Raw genomic sequence first — 26,377 nt, forward strand, 5'->3', positions numbered from 1 at the left:
AGCAGAAGAACGGATAAGTGACCTGGAAGATAAAATAGTGGAAATAACTACTGCAGAGCAGAATAAAGAAAAAAAAAAAAGAACTGAGGACAGTCTCAGAGACTTCTGGGACAACATTAAATGCACCAACATTCGAATTATAGGGGTCCCAAAAGAAGAAGAGTAAAAGAAAGGGAGTGAGAAAATATTTGAAGAGATTATGGTTGAAAACTTCCCTAATATGCGAAAGGAGATAGTTAATCAACTCCAAGAAGCACAGAGAGTCCCATACTGGATAAATCCAAGGAGAAACACGCCAAGACACATACTAATCAAACTATCAAAAATTAAATACAATGAAAACATATTAAAAGCAGCAAGGGAAAAACAACAAATAACACACAAGGGAATCCCCATAAGGTTAACAGCTGATCTTTCAGCAGAAAATCTGCAAGCCAGAAGGGAGTGGCAGGACATATTTAAAGTGATGAAAGGGAAAAACCTACAACCAAGATTACTCTACCCAGCAAGGATCTCATTCAGATTTGACAGAGAAAATAAAAACTTTACAGACAAGCAAAAGCTAAGAGAATTCAGCACCACCAAACCAGCTTTACAACAAATACTAAAGGAACTTATCTAGGCAAGAAACACAAGAGAAGGAAATGACCTTCAATAACAAACCCCAAACAATTAAGAAACTGGTAATAGGAACATACATATCGATAATTACCTTAAATGTAAATGGATTAAATGCTCCAACCAAAAAGACGTAGACTGGCTGAATGGGTACAAAAACAAGATCCCTAAATGTGCTGTCTAAAAGAGACCCACTTCACACCTAGGGACACATATAGACTGAAAGTGAGGGGATGGAAAAAGATATTCCATGCAAATGGAAATCAAAAGAAAACTAGAGTAGCAGTTCTCATATCAGATAAAATAGACTTAAAAACAAAGACTATTACAAGAGACAAAGAAGGACACTACATAATGATCAAGGGATCAATCCAAGAAGAAGATAGAACAATTGTAAATATTTATGCACCCAACATAGGAGCACCTCAATACATAAGGCAAATACTAACAGCCATAAAAGGGGAAGTTGACAGTAACACAATCACAGCAGGGACTTTAACACCCCACTTTCACCAATGGACAGATCATCCAAAATGAAAATAAATAAAAAACATAAGCTTTAAATGACACATTAAACAAGATGGACTTAATTGATATTTATAGGAAATTCCATCCAAAAACAACAGAATACACTCCTTCTCAAGTGCTCATGGAACATTCTCCAGGATAGATCATATCTTGGGTCACAAATCAAGCCTTCGTAAATTTAAGAAAATTGAAATCATATCAAGTATCTTTTCTGACAACAATGCTATGAGACTAGATATAAACTACAGGAAAAAATCTGTAAAAAGTAGAAACATATGGAGACTAAACAATACTTAATAACCAAGAGATCACTGAAGAAATTAAAGAGGCAATCAAAAAATACCTAGAAACAAATGACAGTGAAAACATGACAACCCAAAGCCTATGGGATACAGCAAAAGCGGTTCTAAGAGGGAAGTTTACAGCAATACAATCCTACCTTAAGAAACAAGAAACATCTCAAATAAACAACCTAACCTTACACCTAAAGCAATTAGAGAAAGAAGAACAAAAAAACACCAAAGTTGGCAGAAGGAAAGAAATCATAAAGATCAGATCAGAAATAAATGAAAAAGAAATGAAGAAAGCTATAGCAAAGATCAATACAACTAAAAGCTGGTTCTTTAAGAAGATAAACAAAATTGATAAACCATTAGCCAGACTCATCAAGAAAAACAGGGAGAAGACTCAAATCAATAGAATTAGAAATGAAAACAGAGAAGTAACAACTGACACTGCAGAAATACAAAGGATCATGTGAGATTACTACAAGCAACTCTATGCCAATAAAACAGACAACCTGGAAGAAACGGAAAAATTCTTAGAAATGCACAACCTGCCAAGACTGAACCAGGAAGAAACAGAAAATATGAACAGACCAATCACAAGCACTGAAATTGAAACTGTGATTAAAAATCTTCCAACAAACAAAAGCTCAGGACCAGATGGCTTAACAGGTGAATTCTATCAAACATTTAGAGAAGAGCTAACACCTATCCCTCTCAAACTCTTCCAAAATATAGTGGAGAGAGAAACACTCCCAAACTCATTCTATGAGGCCACCATCATCCTGATACCAAAACCAGACAAAGATGTCACAAAAAAACTACAGGCCAATATCACTGATGAACACAGATGCAAAAATCCTCAACAAAATACTAGCAAACAGAATCCAACACCACATTAAAAGGATCATACCCCATGATCAAGTGGGGTTTATCCCAGGAATAGAAGGATTCTTCAATATAAGCAAATCAATCCCTGTGATACACCATATTAACCAATTGAAGGAGAAAAACCATATGATCATCTCAATAGATGCAGAGAAAGCTTTTGACAAAATTCAACACTCATTTATGATAAAAGTCCTCCAGAAAGTAGGCATAGAGGGAACTTATGTCAACATAATAAAGGCCATTATATGACAAGCCCACAACCAACATCATCCTCAATGGTGAAAACTTGAAACCATTTCCACTAAGATCAGGAACAAGACAAGGTTGCCCACTCTCACCACTATTATTCAACATAGTTTTTGAAGTTTTAGCCACAGCAATCAGAGAAGAAAAGGAAATAAAAGGAATCCAAATCGGAAAAGAAGAAGTAAAGCTGTCACTATTTGCAGATGACATGATACTATACAAAGAGAATCCTAAAGATGCTACCAGAAAACTACTAGAGCTAATCAATGGATTTGGTAAAGCAGCAGGATACAAAATTAATGCACAGAAATCTCTTGCATTCCTATACACTAATGATGAAAACTCTGAAAGTGAAATTAAGAAAACACTCCCATTTACCACTGCAAAAAAAAGGAATAAAATATCTAGGAATAAACCTACCTACCTAAGGAGGCAAAAGACCTGTATACAGAAAATTATAAGACACTGATGAAAGAAATTAAAGATGATAAAAATAGATGGAGAGATATACCATGTTCTTGGATTGGAAGAATCAACATTGTGAAAATGACTGTACTACCCAAAGCAATCTACAGATTCAATGCAATCCCTATCAAACTACCACTGGCATTTTTCACAGAACTAGAACAAAGAATTTCACAATTTGTATGGAAACACAAAAGACCCCGAATAGCCAAAGCAGTCTTGAGAAAGAAAAACAGAGCTGGAGGAATGAGGCTCCCTGACTTCAGACTATACTGCAGAGCTACAGTAATCAAGACAGTATGGTACTGGCATAAAAACAGAAATATAGATCAATGGAACAGGATAGAATGCCCAGAGATAAACCCATGCACATATGGTCACCTTATCCTTGATAATGGAGGCAAGAATATACAGTGGAGAAAAGACAGCCTCTTCATTTAGTGGTGCTGAGAAAACTGTACAGCTACATGTCAAAGAATGAAATTAGAACACTCCCTAACACCATACACAAAAATAAGCTCAAAATGGATTAAAGACCTAAATATAAGGCCAGACACTATTAAACTCTTAGAGGAAAACACAGGCAGAACACTCTATGACATCAATCACAGCATGATCCTTTTTGACCCACCTCCTAGAGAAATGGAAATAAAAACAAAAATGAACAAATGAGACCTAATGAAACTTAAAAGCTTTTGCACAGTAAAGGAAACCATAAACAAGATGAAAAGACAACCCTCAGAATGGGAGAAAATATTTGCAAATGAAGCAACTGACAAAGGATTAATCTCCAAAATTTACAAGCAGCTCATGCAGCTCAGTATCAAAAAAACAAACAACCCAATACAAAAATGGGCAGATGATCTAAATAGACATTTCTCCAAAGAAGATATACAGATTGCCAACAAACACATGAAAGAATGCTCAACATCATTAATCATTAGAGAAATGCAAATCAAAACTAAATTGAGAGATCATCTCACACTGGTCAGAATGGCCATCATCAAAAAATCTAGAAACAATAAATGCTGGAGAGGGTGTGGAGAAAAGGGGACCCTCTTGCACTGTTGGTGGGAATGTAAATTGATACAGCCACTATGGAGAACAGTATGGAGGTTCCTTAAAAAACTAAAAATAGAACTACCATACGACCCAGCAATCCCACTACTGGGCATATACCCTCAGAAAACCATAATTCAAAAAGAGTCATGTACCACAATGTTCATTGAAGCTCTATTTACAATAGCCAGGACATGGAAGCAACGTAAGTGTCCATCCACAGATGAATGGATAAGGAAGATGTGGCACACATATACAAAGGAATATTACTTAGCCATAATAAGAAACGAAATTTAGTTATTTGTAGTGAGGTAGATGGACCTAGAGTCTGTCATACAGAGCGAAGTAAGTCAGAAAGAGAAAAACAAATACCATATGCTAACACATATATATGGAATCTAAATTTAAAAAAAAATGCTCCTGAAGAACCTAGGGGCAAGACGGGAATAAAGATCCAGACCTACTAGAGAATGGACTTGGGGATATGGGGAGGTGAAAGGGTAAGCTGGGACAAAGCGAGAGAGAGGCATGGACATATATACACTACCAAATGTAAAATAGATAGCTAGTGGGAAGCAGCCTCATAGCACAGGGAGATCAGCTCGGTGCTTTTTGACCACTTAGAGGGGTGGGATAGGGAGGGTGGGAGGGAAGAAGACGCAAGAAGGAAGAGATATGGGGATATATGTGTATGTATAACTGATTCACTTTGTTATAAAGCAGAAACTAACACACCATTGTAAAGCAATTATATTCCAATAAAGATATTATAAAAAAAAATTGCATGGCAATTGCAAAAGAAAGAAAGTACAATAGACTGGATGTTGGGAAACAGTCTCCCAGCACGTTTTCCTCCACCATCAGCAATATCAGCTGCAGCAGTAGAACAACAATAAGAATAATCAGTAACACTTATTGAATGCTTATGTGCCAAGGCCTAAGCCAAGTACCTTACGTCTCATCTGGTCCTCTTAAAAATCTCCATGAAATATGCTAAAATACCCACATCCAAATCACATAAACTTTGTGAGCTTCAGATTTTTCATCTGCAAAGTCATCATGTTGAAGCAAAGAATAACAGTTTACTGCTGATTACGACATGCACTTCTAAGGTGCTTTCTTAAGTATCACTTAGTTTGCCATTCGAGTTACCCACATGTTATTGAATTTCTTGGGAATAGCCCTGCATTCACTAGAGACTATCCTGGTGGCCAACTGCACATATTGTAACATCTGAACATACAAAACTCAATTTTCAAAATGACTGCAGTGCTATGTAGTTTCATTGAAGTTCTCTGGAGGAGGCCGATGGAGGTGGTTATATCAGACAGTCTCCAGAGCACGCTGTCTTCCTTGCTCAAAGCCCTTGTTCCCCAGACACACTTCCTCACCTCTTACACTGAAAACCCTGCCCTTGTGACTTCAACAAAGCAAAATGGAAAAAGCAAGTATGAAAACATCAAACAAAGAAAAGCCCTGATGGTTGGTCAAAACAACAAGTAGTTACTGCCTCTCTGGCATGCTCCTGAGGAGCTTTGACTCATCCTACCAAAGGCTCACCAACTCAATGAGGTAAGCAGGGCAGGTACTATGAGACATATGGCTCATTAGCTGCAAATCCAAGCCTCCAATCCTTATCTCCTGACCCCAAGCACAGAGTTATTTTTACTACACCACAAAATGCCCTCTAAGGACTCTTCCAGCTCTGAAACAGTACGATTCTTGGAAATGTAGAAATAAACACAATGCAACAGTGCAAACAAGGAACAGCATGTGTAATGTTCTTCTGTTTTTGAGAACTTCCAAACTCAACTTTCCCATCCTTGCTTTATAGAGAATGTGGATTGAATTTGGAGTTCCTGCACGGGGCAGTCCTTCAGCCAGCAATGGTCATGGTTCAAAATGCGTGGGATTGCTTTCGGGAATTTATATCCCTGTCTCCTAGGCAAAATCTAAGAAAAACAAAGTAGAAGGAATTAACACTGAGTGTCCAGAATGGACCAGGCACTCTACTTGACACTTACACTATCCTCACAACAACGTTTCAAAGCAGACACTGTTCCCATTTTATTTATGAGGACACCAAGACAGCAAGAACCTAAAGTACTAGTTGAAGTTCACACAGCTCGTAAGTGGAAAAGCTAGATTGCGAACAGGGATATATTTGATACCAAAGTCCTAGAACAACCTCTCCATTGCACAACCCAGTATGCTAAAACCTGACTCATTTAATTACCCTTCTAGGCACACACATTCTGTATTCCTTGTTCCCTCTCTGCTGGGGAGGTGAGAGTTCAAGGGCAGGTCTGCACCTTGCTGAGTACAAGTTGGTAGCCACGCTTAGGAAGGTCCATCTAGAATCAGATATCTCAGCTTGAAACTTTTCCTGTTTAGGGTTCCTAGAAAAGGAACAGCTGACCTTCTGCCAGTCTTTTATGATAAGACTAGGAATTACAGTTTTAGATGAGATGGTGATAGGTTGAATTGATACATGGTGGTTGTAAAGATAGCCAAGGAGACGTGGATTTGAGAGGATTTATTTAAGAAGCTGAAATGGGAGGTCTCACTGATGGATGAGATGTGAACAGTAGGATAGAGGAATCTAAGATATCCTAGCAAGGGAAATCAATGAGGGTCTCTCTGAAAAGGAGAGAGGAAGCTGAGAGAAGGCAGAGGTGTGAGTGCAGGAGGGCCTGGGAGGCCCGTGTTCCAGGGCCTGCAGTGGGAAAGCAATCAGCATCCTTGAGGAGCAGAAAGGATGGAGTCACCGGAGTGAGAAAGAAGGTGGAAAATGGAAAGAGAAGAGTTTAGAGAGATTTAAGGAATCAGATCATGTGGGGTCTATTAGATCTTGATAAGGAATTTGGAGTTTATCCCAAGTGTAATAGAAATAAGAGTTTTTAAAAGGGGAGAATATGATCTGATACATGTTTTAAAAGGATTGTTCAGGCTGTGAGTTAATGCTCTCACTCTTGCTACTGGGGCACAAATATAACCAAGGAGGAATAATTTGATCATTTCTCTATCAAAATATCATTATGCTTGTTTTCTTCATAGATCTTACCATGATTTATAATTATATATTTTATAAATTTAGTCTATATATTTCCGACTAGATTTTAAGGTACATAAGGACAAACTGGGTCTGTCAATTGCATGCTCACTCCCAAGTCCAGTGTCTGTTATACTTAATAGACACTGCTTAAATATTTATTAAATGAATGTTACTCTCTAAAAGTCTCTGGATAAGAAAGGAATCAATATCATCTTTGTCCCTCATGATCACTTCCAGACTATTGTTTGAGGCCATCACTCACTAATCTTTCTTTTAAAGTCCATGCTACCTACTGCTTTTCCAATTTTCCATTTTCTCCAGGCTCTGCCTCTTCCATCATAATTTTAACATTCCCTTAACTGTCCCACCCTCCCTCAGTGTCTATGCTGATGACCTTCCAGCACTCTTATACCACATGGCCTTAAACTTGGATACTCGGATTACTGTCATCTCCATTGTATTTTAGTCTCCACAAGCCTAACCACATCTCAGCACTTTCTGCCTCTAGACCGCTTTGTCATTCTTCACATCATACTCACTCACTCTTCTCGAGCCTAGGCTCCATCATCATCACCTTCAAGCCCCCGTCCCCTCCTGTCCTGTTCCTCCAGCCTGTTACCCCCATCCTGGATCACATCCCTCCGTGCCCAACCTGGACAGCCCTATCGGCCATTGATGCAATGCTCTCAGGAGCGTGCTGAGCGCCCTCACTCTCTTTCTCTACCACACAGCTTTGTCTTTCCCGTCCTGAGAAACCCCACCCTCTGCTTTCTGTGATCCACCTCCCAGATGGCTGAGCACTGCTGAGAAAATTACAAGCATGGCAGCATCACTTTCAAGGCACACTCTCTCTCCCTTCCACTTTGTCACCTGTGCTACTAGCCAAGTATCTCAAATATCTATGGTGGATCATCTCTCTCGCTCTCCAGGATCTGTTCCAAATCTCTTCTGCTCAAACTTCCACACTATCTTTAGGCACCGACATCTATTACTTCCTGATAAAACTGAGATCAACTAACTTAAATCCTGTCAATTCTTTTCTCCCTATCTACTTGCCTCGTTCATTCAGTAATCCTTTCTTCCTCCTGTCTCAGAGAAAAAATTGTTCTGCTCCCTTTTTCCCCTAAGGCTTCACTTTCCTCTCGTGATCTCGGTCCTAACCCCTCTTGCTTCTCCCAAGATATTAATCTCTTAATTATTCCATCTCTCTCTTGAATATTTTATATCTCTCTATATGCTGGTTCTTTTCCCTTGACCTATACATATAATTATATCCTCTATCTTAATGAAAAACAAAAGAAGGAATTCTTCTAGGGATTCTATGCTCCACTGAGTCACTGTGCCAGAGCTCTCCTTTCTTACTACAAAAAGCAATTTAAACTCCCTGTGTTTCTTTCCTCAACCCAGCTCACTTAAAAATAGCTCCTGAAATCTTACATGCAAAGCCAACAAGCTGCTGAAATGCTTTCTCAAAGGCCACTATCAAGTCCAGAGTATTTTTCTCAACATTCATTCTTCTTGATCTCAGAATAATTTGATGTTTACTACCTCTTCCTTCCTAAAATGTGTTCTTCTCTTGAATAAATTATTCTCCTTGAATGATGGTTCCAGTGTCTGAGAGTTTCCATTAACACATGGAGAATCCAGATATTTTCTATTCTGGATACCATTGACTAAAGCAAGTACAGCCTCTGCTGTCGCCTGAAAATCAAAACACTTAGGCCAATCTCCAGATGGTGTCCTAGAGGCCAAACTTACACCCTTCCCTGACACATATTTCTTTCTATGTCCAACACGATCATCTCCAAATTAAACATTCCTCTGAAATCGGTTTCTGAGGTTCTTCTCCAATCCTTTCTTTGAAAAAACTAAAATGATGGCTTGAAATTTTCAAAAGCAATCTTTACAGTAATAGAAAATACAGATTTTTAAACTTGAATTGCACTTTCAGCTGTGAGATTATTTGCTTTTATACTTATTCTTACTGGACCATATTTTGTTTTTAATCTATACTACCACAACTTGCCAAAAGATTTGCAGGCAATTTCAATATTTCTTAAAAGGACAATTGAATACCCCAAGTGAAAAGATTATAGAGACTAATGTTGAGTATTAGCATATTAATAGTGTAGACTCCATGAAAGGTAGATAGAATCCAACACGTACCCTTAATGAGATACCCCTTTTTCCAAGGTATGATGGTAATGAGTGAGGAATCTGCAAAATGATTTGTCCAGTGGCTGCTTTTCTAAAGTCTCAGAGAACACAAATGTCAAACTGATATAGCACATCCTGACCCCACCAAGATGACACAAGATGTAGAAGGGAGATCTCAGGAAAGCGAATTGTAGCAACGCAAACACTTCATTCACCAGGTTCCAGAGCTGGTAACTAGGAAGGACAGCTAAGCATTCAAAAGCATGTCTGTTGAACACATTCCTGATTTAGATTTGCATTAAAACCACGAGATTCTTATTTAGAATTTCATGTATTGTGAGCTATTTCCCTTCTCATTTAGCATTATGTCTCATTTCAGATGACCTTTGTTTCCTGAAGTAAATTAGAGATGAAATTCTTTCTTCCCAATTAGCATCAATGAAATGACATCTACTTAGATTTGCGACCCTGGCAAACCCTACTCTTCAGGGGAAGTGCCACATGGTTTTAGTGGGTTGATTAATCGTTTTCTTTTTCTGCCATGTGTATGTAAGTGTGTGTGTATGCACACATGTGACACGCCGATTTTGGATTAGGTTTTCAAACAGCAATGCATTGTCTCATCTCTTCTGTGATGCCTCCAGGGATTAGCTAAAGGGACACAACTGCTAATAAAATTTCACACCAGTAACCTTGGCTCGAAGCGCTTCTGTAAAAACCCCACTGATTGTCATAGCATTCATTCATAAGAACGCACACCACTGAGCATGCGTGGGACAGGATGTTTTGCTATGCCAAAAGCGAATTTTCATGCTGTTGAATTTATGCATTTCCCGCTGCTCCTCCAAAGGCTTGTCTGCATGTTCAGGCTCTCTCAGGGGAGAGCTCTCTCTGTGGAAAAATGTTCCTCTTCTGTTTGTGTCAAAAGGTCTGACCTGTACTCCAGTCCCCATTCAGAGGTAATTTGCAGACTATCTTAGATAATCTTTTTAAAAATCCACCAGGAAAGAATACTGGGTTAATTTTTGCTTAAAAAGAAAAGGGCTATAAAAAGCATATTAGGAAGGGAGAAAATGGTCTTAAAATGGAAACCAAAACAGGCATTTGGGAAAGATAAACGCAACATCCCCTTCACCCTCAGGAAATGAAATTTTTCTGACAGGGTCGGAGACTCTGCTTGGCAAACCTTCTTAAATTAATTACCTTCTTGACATTTTAAAGGAAGGTTTCAGATTGTAAATTTAACCCAGACAAAGCATTCTTTTTAATCTTGTCAGTATGCAAACTACTTTGCACTGCAGTCTGTGAATTATTTATCAGAGGAACGACCCCAAAGGGCGAAAGGAAAAAGCGGGCATGTTTGATCTAAGATTCCGCAGCGAGATGTAGTTCTTTGCCTTAGATCTGTACCTGTTGCAACTACTTAACTTTTTCTGCTTTTGATGTTTTTAATACTCAGTATCCTTTGTCTCTGAGAGGAAGACGTTTGGTGCCAAATTATATATAGCTAGACACATACAGTTTGGCAGGTTCTATATGGCCGCCACAGTTCGGATGGTGTGGGAAACAACTGGGCTTCTTTTCTACGTACTTGTATGCTAGGCAAGCCGCGCCTTAACTGACTCTTGTGCCCATGTGAAATGCAGCCTGCAGAGATGGACTGGCAGGGAAATTAACTCTTCCAACTATCGATAAACTAGTGTACATAATATTTCAACACACATCAGCAGGTTCTTTTAGAACGTAAAGAAAACTGAAATTTACAATGCCTGGAAGCTATAAAACAAAGTTATGGTTTTAGTTCTAGACTTAAGTATTCCTAGATTAAATGATTTGTGATCAAGAACCTCCACGCAACGGGATATGCTTGTTAGTTCTATAACATTATATGGTAGAGGTAGAACTGCCCTAGAACAGCAGCACATAAGGTCATGGAGAATAGTGTCTGGGGCCTCCCCAGAGTTTGCAGAGTGATGGCAAACCTCAACTTCGAAAAACATCCCAATGGCTTAGTTCCTAGGAGCCTGGATGAAGGCATAGATCACAATGTCTCACCTGATAAGTCTTTGCCCTGCTACTACCTCTTCTCAAGAAATCCCTGGGCTTCCCTTGAGAGAAAAGAGAAAGATGCAGCATCACTGTCCCTCCTCCTGCCACGCATGGTCATTTCACTTTGAACAGACATCCCCTGCACAAATCAAAGACTAGGATATCCCTGGCAATTGTAAATGAAAACTCACAACACACAGCTATATTTCTGCATGAGAGACTCCTGCAAAATTAATAAAAGAAATAAATGTAATAACTGAAGTAAAATTTTAAAGTAGACACAATTTTTCACTTAATTCCCAAGCTATGTAGGGCTTATCTATCCCCCTTCAAAATGTAGATTTGTCATCATAATAGCTGCCATTTATTGTGTAATTACTATGTTCTACTCCCTTGCAACTCACCTATGAAGTAGATCTTCCTGTCCTCAGCCCACTCCTCCGCCTTTTTTTTTTTACAGCTGAGGAAACTGAGGCTTAGAAAGAGATTAAGTTTCGAATGATCCTGCAGCTAATAAGGCAGAAATTCAAAGCCAGACCTCCATGACCCTAAATTCCATATGCTCTGCCTCTCTAAATATGCAATGTGATCTTAATTCCATTTGGTTGCCTGCAATTCTTCTCTTTATGCACATTGAAATCTGGTAGAAGTGTGATAAACCTAACATAAAGAGCTGCACTTTATAATTTTTTTGGTCATGCTAGATTTTTCAAGCTTGTATTCGTATCTTAACAATCTATTGTGTGCAGTGTATTTAAACCAAACAAATAAAAGATGGCATACAAATCTGAGTTTTAGCGAACATGTTTTCTAGAAAAATTAGGTAGGCACCTACCACAGAGATAGCATGCAAACAGCAGTGAGTAAACTGATATTTGTTCAACTGTGCTCTCTCAGATACACAGAGAAGTTACCTACTTAATAGGACTTATAAGAACAAATCCCCTGAGCATGAATGAGGGAAACTGGACACTGCAGTTTATCTTTTCATAGAGCTGTCACACATACTAATTCAAGGGCCACAAATGTCCTTTTTGTGTTTTGGTTTTGTTTTTATCATTCCTCTTTCACTCACCTCTTGAATAAGCACCAAATGCAGAGCACTTGATCCTCCATGCCAAGGTCATCTTCACCTGGGTGAACCTGAACTGTAAGGACCAGACCCAGGGAAGATGTCCTTTTAGAGTCAAGACAGATCAGATTTTCAGAACTGGAGGAAACAGAGAGATCATCTAGCCCAATCTTTTATTTACTAGGAAGTGAAGAGACAAGTACTAGGCTGCCCACCGTGTCTGAGTTAGAGCAAGGACTACCTAGGCCACACATGTCTTGAGACTCATGGTGGCTTTAACTGAGACAGAACTTTTTAAAAAACATTACCTGGAACCTAGATTAGTCAGGATTCTCCAGAGAAACAGAACCAAGAGAATACAGAATATGTATGTATACATATATACATGTGTATATATATACGTATACACGTATAAAGAGATTTATCATAAAGAACTGACTCATGTGATTATGGAGGTTGACAAGTCCCAATACCTGCAGGTGAGTCAGCAAGCTGGAGACCCAGGACAGCTGACGGCAGCTGATGGTTCCAGTCTGGCAGGCTCAAGACCCAGGAAAAGCTTATGTTTCATTTTATTCCTAAGACAGCGGGAAAAAAAAACATGTCCCAGTTCTGAGGCAGTCAGGCAGGAAGAGTTCTCTCTTACTCTGGGGAGGATCTATTCAGGCCTTCAACTGATTGGACAAGGCCCACTCAGATTAGGGAGAGCAATCTGCTTTACTCAGTCTACTGATTTAAGTGTTAAGCTCAGCCAAAAACACCCTCACAGAAACACCCAGAATAATTTTTGGCTAACTATCTGGGCATATCGTGGTAAAGTCAAGTTGACATATAAAATTAATCATCACATCACCTAAGCTGAGGATTGTATTCTGTTAACTCACATATCTGCTAGGGACTGATTCTTTTAATTATAAGTTAAAAGAAAAGCAATTCAGATATTCAGAAAATACTGTAATTATTGGTATAGCAAGAAATAAGCATGGGCTTCCCTGGTGGCGCAGTGGTTGAGAGTCCGCCTGCCGATGCAGGGGACACGGGTTCGTGCCCCGGTCTGGGAGGATCCCACATGCTGCGGAGCAGCTAGGCCCGTGAGCCATGGCCGCTGAGCCTGCGCGTCCGGAGCCTGTGCTCCGCAACAGGAGAGGCCACAAGAGTGAGAGGCCCACGTGCCACAAAAAAAAAAAAAAAAAAAAAAGAAAGAAGCAGATACGCTTGTATTTATCTGTTAAAAACTTACCAGTTCTGTGGAGGGGTCAATTTGCATTTAACAAAATCCTCAGTGGAACTGAGGCCTCTTCACAACATCCAGCAAGGAGCTGAGGCCTCCTGCCAGCAGCCAGATGAGAGTGAACCATCTTGGAAGCAGCCTCTCCAACCCCAGAAAAACATTCCTATGACTCAGCCCCTACTGAGCTTTTCACTGTAACTGACTATAACAGGAAAGAGCCTGAGTCAGAACCATCTCACTAAGCTTCTCCCACACTTCGGATCCACAGACACTGTGCAATAATAAATATTTGTTGTTTTCAGCTTCTGAGTTTGGGGGTAATTTGTTATGCACTAATAGATAGCTCATATATGTGAAGTCTAAATTGCTCCTATAATAAGACTTTTTTTGTCCATAAACTATCATTTGCTTACAGTAGCTTATGTTCATAATTTATAGGTCATGTATTTTTAAGCCAAAATAGACTTATGTGTGGCTACAGTAGTAACACAATCTTAATATTTGTAAAATATTATTTTCTTCCTAGAATGTCACTGAGCACAAGTGATAAAATTGTTTTTCGATGTTTTGGTGACCAAATTGCCCTGCTACAATAGCTGAAGCTTGAAAGCTGCTTTGAAATGCACTTTAATCTGACATCTTTTGTTTTTCCAGTTGTGATGTTATAGTTTTATGAGAAAATATAAATGATGCCTAGTACTTTCATTCTTTTTTTACTTGCAAACTCAAGGATAAGTAAAAAGCACAATTAATTCTTCTAAATCAACTCTCTACTATAAAAAATAAACATTATCTATAATTATTTCTCCAAGTTTGAAAATTATTGTCCTTTTTGTATCAACTCATTTAAATTTTTTTCTTCTCTTAACTCATCTATTCATTCTACATTAAGATTCATTTAATTGATCTTTTATTCTCTGTGCGATTCTACATTTTTATTCTTGTCTAACTACTCTCTATCCTTACCTCTTTCCTGATGTTTTTATTCTACCTCTCCACCAAGCTCTAGCCCCTCCCTTCTCTTTACTTCAGCTGCACCTATAATGTACCTCTTTAAAAGTAAAATACAATATTGTTTATATCTACTTCCAATTATTTCAACTTCGTCTCTCAAACAAGACTGCATGCCCTTTCTATGTTTTTTTTTTCTTTTTATGCTTTTGATGCCTAACCCCGTGCTTGCGCACAGGAAGCGCTCAGTAAAATGATGTAGCATTGTATTTATTTCCTTCTCCCAGTGTTCCTTGCCTCCTAGTATCTTACTTTCTGCTTTTGAGAAGAGCCTTATCTGGCACTAAGTACACCTACAAAGAAAAATAAAAGAGCAATAGACAGGATGCAGGGAGTTATAGAAACAGACACTAGCAAGAAGAGACATGGCCATAGCACTCTCATGCCTTTTAAATGTATTCCTGAATACATGTTAGCTCCAGGGACACAAAATCATTGAGTCTCCTCTCTTTTTTATTTTTTCTTTGACCGTCATATTGACAGAGTAGAAATATATAGGCAGTGTCACTGCCTTGTTTCAGTAAAGTTAGTGCTTAAGGTTTCCTCATATCTACCCAGCCAGCTGAGTTTCATCACTGTCTTATACTTGACTGTATATTTATGCATCTTTTAGAATCTCAATGTTTCCCAAATGCCCACAGCAATATATTTTTTTCTGACATGTTCTATTGTCTGTAATAGAGTTGGCGTAGAGTGGTGGATGGTTTTACCTTCTGTATGTGTATTTGCTCATTGCACTTCCTAATCTAGCATTCAGTATTTATTTTTCATCATTGACAGTTGACTGCTCTGTCTCAAATATTTGAGAAAGAGAAAAAGCGAGAGAAAAGTAGGCAAGAACTGCTGATAACCCAGGTTTAGGAGTGTTAACAGTGATAATTTCTCAGAGGACATGCAAGAATGAAGAGGGTGGCAAAGGTAAACAGGGCAGGGTCAGGGGACAGTCCATATCCTCTACTCGTTACTACCAAAAAAGAAGAGTCTTTTTTGGTAGTTGTTCAGATTTGCTTGGCTCTAGAATAATACAGACACGTGAGGATTGGGTTGGGTTTAATTATTTTCTCTAAATCTGCCTTTGCTGGGTCATTTGTCTCCTCTATAGCTTGTTAGATAATCAGCTTTCTTAAACTCTTCACCTTCAAAAAATATTTGTAAACAGTATGAAATAGAAAGAAGAAAATTAGAGAGTAAAGAGTGGTGTGAGGAGCAAACATGTAAATATTTTACTAAAATAAGTGAGATTTGTGGGGACAGAGAACCATAAGGCAATAGGAGTACAGTGGGCTTATCAATTTACTTTACTTAGGGATTTGTGCTGTGTCTTAAAGAATGAGTGCGAGTTTTCTAGATGGAGAAGGAAGAGAAGTCCAGTCAAAGGGACGTGGCAAGTTCAAAGAAAGGTGAATAATTGGGTATGGCTGGGGCTTAATATACATTAAGCGGGGTAGTGGGTGGGAAAAGATTCTAACAGGGTATATTCAGACTAGATTGAGAAAAACTTTGTACTCATCCACTCATTCAAAAATATTTATCGAGGATCTACTATGTGCACTGTACTAGATGAACACACCCACACCCACATATACACACACACACACACACACACACACACACACACACTTTGCCTGAGATAACATATTTTATCCTCCCTGTGTTCGCATGTCTTATATATGTGCTTCTATTATAGCAAATATACTACATTATCATGTTGGATTTGGGGATCTTTCTTCCTCACTGTAGACTGAGCTTTTTAAAAGTGAGGATCATATCCTTATATTGTATATTTTCACATCTCCAACATGTAATACAAAGAATAGTAAATAGTATATAAATATTTATTATAGAATCATAACCACCCATAACTTAAATGGATGACTATTCAGGCCCTGCTAATAAAATAGGATAGTGATAGGAAACAGATTTCAACTTATCAACTCCAGTAAATTACTCATGCTGCCTGGAGCTTTTGTGGGAAAGGAGATTGTGATCCCATCTAACCTCAGTAGGAAAGAGTTCCATCATTAAGTAGAGACTTCCACCGTGACACAAGAGGCAACAGCGGCAGCACAATTATTTTCTATCCATGAACTAGATTGTATTCTCAGTAAGGTAATCATTTACTCACTCACCAAATATTCAGCATGCAACTGGCACTGTTGCTAAGCATCAGGGGACAGGACATGGAGACAACGGGCACACAGCCCCCACCCTCAGGGATCCCAGAGATCTGGAAAGTAAATGATGTGACAACACCTGTAATTTACTCAATTGTATAATAATAGTTTGCTAGATATGAGGTCATGATGACTGTGGTAAAAAAGAAACCAGAGAGTATATATGCCATCTCTTCTATGTCTCAGGTTAGAAAATGTGTTAACCAGCACTCAAAGGAATTCCAGTTCCCGGTATGGGTAATTACCTCCTGCTGTCATTGTTTAATGAAATCATTCATTCCTTTAGCAAATATTTATTGAATGCCTACAACGTCTCAGTCTATTCGCTAGACACTAGATAGACTATAGCAAGTAAAATAATCTAAACAGAGACAAATATTAAACAAGTGATTATACAACAAAATATGTAATTACGAATTATGGTGAGTGAAAGCAACCCAATCTGTTTCTTTAGTCATACCAAACAATCTTCTGAATGCAACTTTGATCCCTAGGTTGACTCCTTTCATAAGGTAGGGATGCATTAACCATTTATGTAAATATTCCATTCTATTTTTCTCTGTCACAGTAATGGGGTATACCAATCAATCTCACATGGTCAGTGGTCATGCGTCAGTTCTCCAGAGCCCAGAAACCTGTGGGCTTCACCTGGATTATTTTAATCTCCAAGTCAGTGCTGCCCAGAGGTACACTGTTTTAATGGCCAATCTCCCTCCTGACATCTTTTAGTTGTTTTGAAATCTACATTTCTCAAAAGCCTAACCTCTTACCAAGACACAGAAAAAAACATTCTACTAAATTTTATTTGCAAAAATTAAATGCAATAGAAAAGAGCTCTGAAATAAAGAAAAAAAATAGAGAGACTGATGATGTTCACTAACTAAACAGTCATTAATACTATATAATATCCCTTTTGTCATAAAACCCTCGTGATCTTAAAAATTCACTGAAAAGTATACTCTACCATCTAGAATTGTTTCACATTTCATTTTGCAAGGAATCATTTTCCATGAAATTTTCACATCACGTGTCATGTAAGTTTTTTTTCATTTTTTATTCTTGTTGTTTACTATTTTATACAAATTTTATATTTTATACAGCCTGTGCCCTCTGTCCTTTTCATAGGCCCACTGCTGCTGCCTACATACTATTATTCCATCTCAAGGTCCAACTATACTCAACACGATTATGACATAGCCTCCCTCACTAAAATAACTCTTCCTTTATTCATTTACTTTTTTGTGATGCGTGTTATAAAAAGAGGAGTTAAGTGGAAGCAACTGAGAATCACAGAGTCTTGCGATTGTTAGCTTGCCACCAAATCTAGCCTCCCAACACCCCGTAAAAGTCCCTGTTCCGAAGTGTCCATGCAGAACGAGAACATCACTTAAAGCCAGAGTCCCAGCTCAGCTGACACTAGGCCGTGTAACTCTGAATAGGTCAGTCCTGTGGTAGGATTTAGTTCCTTTTTCTACCTGTTTCAGAAGCTTGTTGTTACAACATGTACAGAAGTGCCTTGTAAACTGTAAGGAACTCTACCAGTGCAGGGCTGGACTGGGAGCTCCGTTTCTCCTGGGCAGTCCCATCAGACGGTTAGCGATGTCCATAGTAACACAGGAGACAGAGCACAGGCTCTGGGACAAATAACTTGAATCTCCATTTAGTCCCTGCATGGTCTTGGACAAGTAATATAACTCCCTTCACCCTTGGTTTCCTCATCAATCAGGGTTATAGAGCCCAACTTGGGGAGGGGCTAGTCTAAGAAATGTACAATTTTTCAGATGATAGACTGATGTTCAGTAAATGTTTTGTGTTTTTTGTTGTTTGATTTTGTTTTTGCTTTATAACTGCTGGTAGTGGTTTCTGTAATAACCCACAACAACCCTAAATCCCCTTTCACATGGTAGCCCCTCAACTAAGGGCAAGAAGCTACTATGACCCTCCCATCAATTTTCCCAACAAACAATCCCTCTTTCTTAAATTGTGCCCCCCTCCCAACCTCCCATCAAGATTCCTAGGTCCCTCCCTGTTCCACCCCATTTCTGGGCTTTCTCCAGCCTGTCTTCATTCCCTTACAAAGAGCCACCTAAGGCTGCCTTCCAGTCTGCTGCAGCAGAAGTGGTTTTGCTTTCTGGTGGTAATTATTTCTGCTGCGTCTGTGTTTACTTTAGAACCTGTGGCTCAGGTAATTAGCTGACAGCTGGCTAAGGCTTAGGTAATAATGTGCCTGACATTTTAGGTATCTCTTTTCTAGAAATCATTTTTTTACTTTATTTCGTTTACACAGTCAACAGACAGTAATGGCAAATCGTCCCTATGTGGAACACAATTAGGATTCATTTACATCTGGAAGATCTGCTTTCTAAAATGTGGTTGGGTTCAGAATGACTGCTTCTACACAGAGTGCTTTTTTTTTTTTTTAACTGGCTGCATTGGGTCTTCATTGCTGCGCACGGGCTTTCTTTAGTTGTAGCTCATGGGCTCTAGAGCACAGGCTCAGTAGTTGTGGCGCCCAGGCTTAGTTGCTCCGTGGCATGTGGGATCTTCCCGGACCAGGGCTCGAACCCATGTCTCCTGCATTGGCAGGCGGATTCTTAACCACTGCGCCACCAGGGGAGTCCCCATAGAGTGCTTTTTGGGTTTTTTTGCAGTACGCGGGCCTCTCACCGTTGCGGCCTCTCCCGTTGCGGAGCACAGGCTCCGGACGTGCAGGCCCAGCGGCCATGGCTCATGGGCCCAGCCGCTCCACGGCATGTAGGATCCCCCCAGACCGGGGCACGAACCCGCGTCCCCTGCATCTGCAGGCGGACTCTCAACCACTGTGCCACCAGGGAAGCCCCAGAGTGCTTTTTGAGTGCAGTGCTTTTTCATTTACTCACTACTGAGAGCCTGCTATGTATAGAACCCTGGGCTAGGGTGCTAGGGACGAGCAAAACTATAACATCACCCCTTTCCTCGAAGATCTTGAAATTTGAAGAAAGGTGGGCAAATAAACAGGTGTCCACGCCAAGTGCTGTGGGGATGTAAGTGGGGGGATTGCGAGCATTCAGTAGGAAGCCCATGAGCAGAGTCTTGAAAGGAAAATAGATATGTAAATATTTATTGGGCATACTGAAGGATCCAACAGAGAACTTCCTTCTGGACTGAGAAGTATAAACAAAAGTATGAAGGTTTTATATGCTCAGTACAATATGATTAGTTGACAATCAGAAGACAAGACTAGAGTAAAGCAAGCAAGGCATCTAGGGTGTGCAATATTTAAGGAGGCACTGCAAGTACAGGGTTAGCCAGAAGCCTTCAGAAATGACACCCCACTTGCACCACCCTGAGAGTGAGTGCCTCCTTAAATTTTGTACCTGGGCACCTCTCCCTTACCTCACCCTAATCCTGGCCCTGATATATTTAAGAATTTGTGTGTATCAATAGAACCTATACATTATTGAAGCAATGCTTTAGAACTCCAAGTATTTACTGACTTATTTAAGCCCAGAGGTGATGGACTCTCCAAACAATTCTTACACATCCCCCAACAAGAAAGCCCCTGCCTGATCTCCTCTAACCTAATCAGAGGAGCTCACTTGAGAGAAATGGAGCAAAAGAAAATTAAACTTCCAAGCACCCATAACCCTAGTCATTTGATATATGATAGCTTATAATCATCCAATATTTTCTTTACAACTAAAAAAGCTATTTATATCTAGATGATCTAAATTGTCTGTAGGGGGACTTCCCTGGTAGTACAGTGGTTAAGAATCCGCCTGACAGTGCAGGGGACACGGGTTTGAGCCCTGGTCCGGGAAGATCCCACATGCCACGGAGCAACTAAGCCCATGCGTCACAACTACTGAGCCTGTGCCCTAGAGTCCGTGAGCCACAACTACTGAGCCCACGTGACACAACTACTGAAGCGTGTGTGCCTAGAGCCCATGCTCCACAATGAGAGAAGCCACCGCAATGAGAAGCCCGCACACGGCAACAAAGAGTAGCCCCCGCTCATGCAACTAGAGAAAGCCCACGCGCAACAACAAAGACCCAATGCAGCCAAAAATAAATAATAAATAAATAAATTTATTTTAAAAAATAAAAAAAATAAATTATCTGTAGGGAGAGGGTGATTTGGTACTAAGATCTAAAACACAAAATAGTTAGTGAAGCCCTTTATTCTTGTGACTAAAAATAAAGATTTTTATACAAGAGAGAATAAAAGGACATATCTGTGAAGCAGCTCCAAAAATGGGGTGGGGGGAGGGTGTTGATGAGTCTGCTGTTACACAAGCCTGTATATTGAGACACAGGAATTATCTCAATGGCTTAGGCAGGGCAAATGATAAAATCTTATAAGATTACTGAAAGAGTAGAAATCACACAACTAGGTGATTGAAGAGCAAGCCTGAATAATAGCAGCTGTGTAACGCTATGGGCGTACCACCTGATGGATAACAAACATAATGTATCATTTCTACTCTTCAGCTAATCCTATGTCAGGACTGCCTAAGGACAATCATGTGAGATTTCCATACGTTTTCCAGTTCACCCCATTGAACATCAGTGATTCATTAAGTGGAGCTATTAGTCAAATCTGACACTGTTCAAAATTTGTTGCTTCACAGCTTGTGTTCATTAACATATTTATATATATATATATATACAAAGGATATTTTTTCCAAAAAGTTTTAATAGCTTCAGAACTGTACTGGACGTACCACTGTCGCACCTTCCCGATGCAGTCTCCACCTCTTCCCCACCCTCTCCCACATCCTCAAAGCCTGTCATGGCTCTAGACCCTTTGTTCTATACCCTTAGGACCCTGCTTTCCTGTCATAGATTAAAACCCACTGGTGAGCTGGCACTGACCTTGTGGACCGTGGTACTGCGGCACACAGCACTGCATCTGGCACATTATAGGCTCTTAGTAAGTACCTGCTGAACAAACTGTGCGTAGATATCTCTGTTATTATGTATCATGGGGTGAGGATGTGTGTCTGTCTATTCCCAACTCAGCAGCCAGAGTGATGCTTTACAGCATGAGTAGGATCATGTTCCCTCTGATTAGAACTCTCCAAGGGCCTCACATCTCACTCAGAGTAAGAGCTCAAGCCCTCACGGTGACTTGTGAGCCCTCTGTGTGATCCGGCCTCCATAAGCCCTCTGGCCCCATCCCCCTTCTACTCTCCTCTTCAGTCACAGTGACTTCCTTGCTGCCTTTTTTTTTTTTTTTAAATGCGCCAGGCATGCAGCCTCTTCAGTGCCTTTGCTAGAATTTTCCCCTCAAATTTCTTAGCATTCACTGGCACACTCCTGCACCTCTCTGAGCCTCTTCTCAACTCCCACCTTCCCAGTGAGGCCTCCCCCATGGCTGGCATTCCCTGTATGTGTTCTTCCCCACATCCTCATGCCCTTTATCCTTCTAAAATACTGTGTAATTTACTTATTAATACTATTTAGTTTCTTAACTCTCTTTCCCTGTTAGAAGTTAAGCTCTTCAGGGCAGGGATTTCTATCTGTTCTGTTTGGTGATCCATTCCATGTGCCCAGAACCATGCCTGAAACATAAATATTTGTTGAATTCATGATTCACAGATCACTGCTGAGTAAGTGCTTCCAAATTTGATTTAATATTTTATAAATTATGCACCTTTTCCTTGTCTTGCTTAATCCCAGCTACAACATTTGGTGATAGGTACTGTTATGATTATCCTCATTTTTAGATAAAGAAATTGAGCCTGAGAAGTTGAGTGGCTTGCCCTTTGAACTTCCCATAGTAGGTCAGTTCTCTGTGGTTCTGAGACTCAGAACTGGAGGCCAGTCTATAACATGTGTCTTCAGCCCTTCCAACAATCCTGCAAGCCCCTAATCCCCTATATTAAATCCCACTCTACTTACAATATCTAAAACAGCTTCTATTTCTGTGCTGAACCTGATGGATAAGCCTTCAGATCACATCATGAAAACTAGGTCCTCCTTCTAGTGCCATTCAATTCAACAAAGGGTTTTCTAAGCTCTCACCTTTAGGTCCATAACTACAAAGGCAAATATACAATAACACATAATAACAATAGTTGAGATTAATCCCATCTGCAGAATTTGGAAAGCCCTGGCCCTTTTCAGATTCCTCATCATTCAGGAGAGCTCCAGGGACTGTTTCACATGTGCTTCCAAATGCCATCTCCCATTAACCACTGGAAGCTTTCCCTTCCCTGTGACCGCCCATAACCACATGAAAGCAACCCTGACGTTCCCAGCCCAGGTTAAAAATGGATAAAGTGCCAGGGTGGAGCTGTGACAGCCACTGCCATCCACAAGAAGTGGTTTCTCCTCCATTCCACTCTCCAGGGAGGAGAAAGTACTCACGTGTACTGCACTCCAGAGTCATAAAGCAGCACTAAGAGAAGTATAACGAAATTAGCCAGGAGTCATGGAATCATCGGCCAGGTGACGGTTGTGAGATTTTAAAACACTTAGTTACCACTCTGAGCCTCAATTCCTTCATCAGTAAAACAAACTAAAACATTTACATATATTTAATTCTCATTAAAACTGTGAGATATTCCAATTTTACAAGGAAGGAAAACTGATAACTACCATTACTATTACTATTGCTTTTGCTGTTGCTGTTACTATTACTACTGCTGCTACTATTATCATCACCATTGCCCTATACCCTCATGTTTCTCAGATATTCAAATGATATAGACCTCTTGCTTTCTTACAACTTTCCTCAGCTTTTAAGAGGTAAATGGCCAGCCCTGAGCAGTGCTGAGTGAGACGCATTCTGAGTAATGCAGCCCCCGACACATTCAAAATAGTCTCTGCACTGTCATTGTTCTCAGTCCAAGCTTGAGAATTTCCATCCGCCTTTCCCAAGACCACAAGAACCTTGCCAAGAGTCTTCGTGGCCCCTCATGCTCAGACACATCCCCCCATGACCCACAGCCTACTCCCTATTCCTTTAGGTATGTCAGACATTTCTGAACTCACAGAATGCATACAGAGAGGGCCACAGCATTCCGATACCCAGCACCAACACCTTTACTTTCCATAGATGAGTAAGACATGACCTGCTCACAGGAAGCCTATAACCTTATTATAAAGATGAGAAAAATAAATGTTAATTTTAGAAACTGAGCATATGGAGGGCTGGTATGGCATATAAATAGCCATAGTGAGAACACATGCTCTAAAGTCTAGAAGACTCCAGGTTACATCTTTCCTCCGCTACATTCCAACACCAGGACCACGGGCAAGGGATGGAGACTAGCCACGTCTCAGTCTCTTTACATGACAAAGCAGATATCGATGAGGATGAAATGAAATGACTGTGTAGGGCACTAGGAATGTAGTAAGCTCTAAATAAACAGAAGCTCTTATTATTTTCACTTAGTTTATGAAAACTTCCTGTGGAGCTGCGTGGACACTTGTGATGTCCTGTAGGTTAAAAAAGCTAAATTAAGTCACTGAAGCGAGAGTAGCCATCACTTAGATCAAGGATAATGGAAGGATTCACCACTTGTTTGTCTTTTTTTTTCTTTTTGGCCATGCCCCAAGGCTTTCAGGATCTGAGTTCCCTGACCCGGGATGGAACCCAGGCCCAAGGCAGTGAAAGCACTGCATCCTAACCACTGGACCACCAGGGAATTCCCAAGGTTCACCACTTTTAAATCTGTGGGCCATAAGCTAGAAACTGTTCATGGCTGTACAAGTCCTAAATTAACATTTAGAGACCAAATATTTGTAGCTTTTCTCATTACATATTGGTATCACACTGTCAAAAAGACACGTTACCTAGTGCAATGATAAATTAATTTTTCAACAGCTAATATCAACATGTACTGCACACTGAACCGCACAAAATATTGATATGAGTTTATCATTAGTCAACATTTATACCTCAAGTAAATAAATTTAGGTATTAAATATAGCCTAAATTATTTACTATTTATTATTTTTTCTCATGATAACACTATATTCCAGATGACTATATTTCTTTTCAATGTAATCACCCCCGTCTGCAATTACATTTTGAAGTTTTTTCTGTTATGTAGACGTCAATTACCAATTCCAAACTTAGTTACTATAGTTAGCCCACCACTATTTTAAATTTTTATCCATTTTTCATCCTTTGCACAGACATCTGAGGGAGATAAGCTATTAATGATTTCGTCCTGTGAAGCTCAGAATTAAATACCATCAGAGTAGAGAAGATGACAGTTAAAAAGGTAATTGCCTTCTAACACAGTCTTGCCCACCTGCTTTTGATTAAAATGTACAGTTTCCCTGGTGAACATTACGGTGACTCAGGTTCTAAGACTGAAATTCCAGGTCTGATACCAAGGCCTTGAATAAAAATAAACAGCAAGAAAGTTCAGGGAGTGGAGTTTGATAAATATCATCAGCCTTATGGGAATGAAGAAATATTCTGTCTTGGCAAGTCCCTTTACCTTCTTGGTTTCTTGTCACCCAGACTCAAGACTTCTTGTCAAGTTGAAATCTTTCCTTCCTCACCCTTGACTTTCAATCAGCCAACAAATCCTATTGCTTCCTCTTTTACCAACTTTCTGCCTAATTATTTCTACAATTGTTATCTAAAGTCAAGTCTCTGGTACTTTATGTCTGGATTACTGCAACAACCCCACACTGGTCCTCCTACCTCTAATTTCTGCACTATCCAGTTCTTTGGATGCATCACCACCTACCTAACCTGCATAAAATATTACTTTTATGAAGTGAAACATGTCACATCCTTGATCAAAAATCATCAATGTTCCTTCAGAGCCTGCATATATAGTAGGTGCTCAAATTTAGTTTAAAGGTATTAATAAATGCATAAATAAATAAACATATGTATATATGTATTCATAAGAAAGTTCTAGAAATATCTTCACTCACTTTTACATTGTACACCTGCTACGTTTCTAAATCTTCTGCTTTAATTGCTAATAGATCTGTGTCAAAAATAAAACAAACATGAAAATGTACCCGAAAAATGAGTATACTCACAAAGAAAGCCCCAGAACCAACATATTTTTCCAAGCATTTAAGAAAAAAATAACACCAATCTTCATTAATTTTTCCAGATCGGACTTTCCAACTCACAAAGAAAGCCCCAGAACCAACACATTTTTCCAAGAATTTAAGAAAAAAATAATACCAACCTTCATTAATTTTTCCAAATCGGACTTTCCAACTTATACTTTGAATTTGGAAGGACGATGACACCAAAACCTGGCAAGGATGTACAAGAAAGCAATTTAGCGGCCATTCTGTCTCATCAACAAAAACGTAAAAATCTTAAACACAATGTTAGCACAATGAATCTAGCAATAAATAAAAATGGTAATACATCATGACCAACTTGGATTTATTCCAAGAATGAAAGACTGGGTTTTACATTAGGCAATCAATCAATGTAATTCAACGCATTAACAGAGTATAGGAGAAAAATCATGTGATCATCTTCACAGATGCAGAGAAAATGTTTGACAAATTTAATATCTATTCTTGATAAAAGCTCTTAGCAAATTAGAAATAGAAGAGAAT

The 26,377-nt window shown here is 39.5% G+C and overlaps 1 long non-coding RNA gene across 1 annotated transcript in view; it reads right to left on the reverse strand.

Moving 5' to 3' along the window:
- Positions 1-26,377, reverse strand: part of LOC307194083 — a 461,642-nt gene that overhangs the window by 60,123 nt on the left and 375,142 nt on the right. Inside the window, exons 6-7 of the long non-coding RNA XR_013830494.1 lie at positions 25,993-26,062; positions 16,796-16,893 (exon numbers count right to left, since the gene is read on the reverse strand). This is a non-coding gene — a long non-coding RNA (uncharacterized lncRNA). The remainder of the gene's footprint in view (positions 1-16,795; positions 16,894-25,992; positions 26,063-26,377) is intronic.

The sequence above is a fragment of the Stenella coeruleoalba genome (assembly GCF_951394435.1).
Source record: "Stenella coeruleoalba genome assembly, chromosome: 11".
In the NCBI taxonomy this organism is placed as follows: domain Eukaryota; kingdom Metazoa; phylum Chordata; class Mammalia; order Artiodactyla; family Delphinidae; genus Stenella; species Stenella coeruleoalba.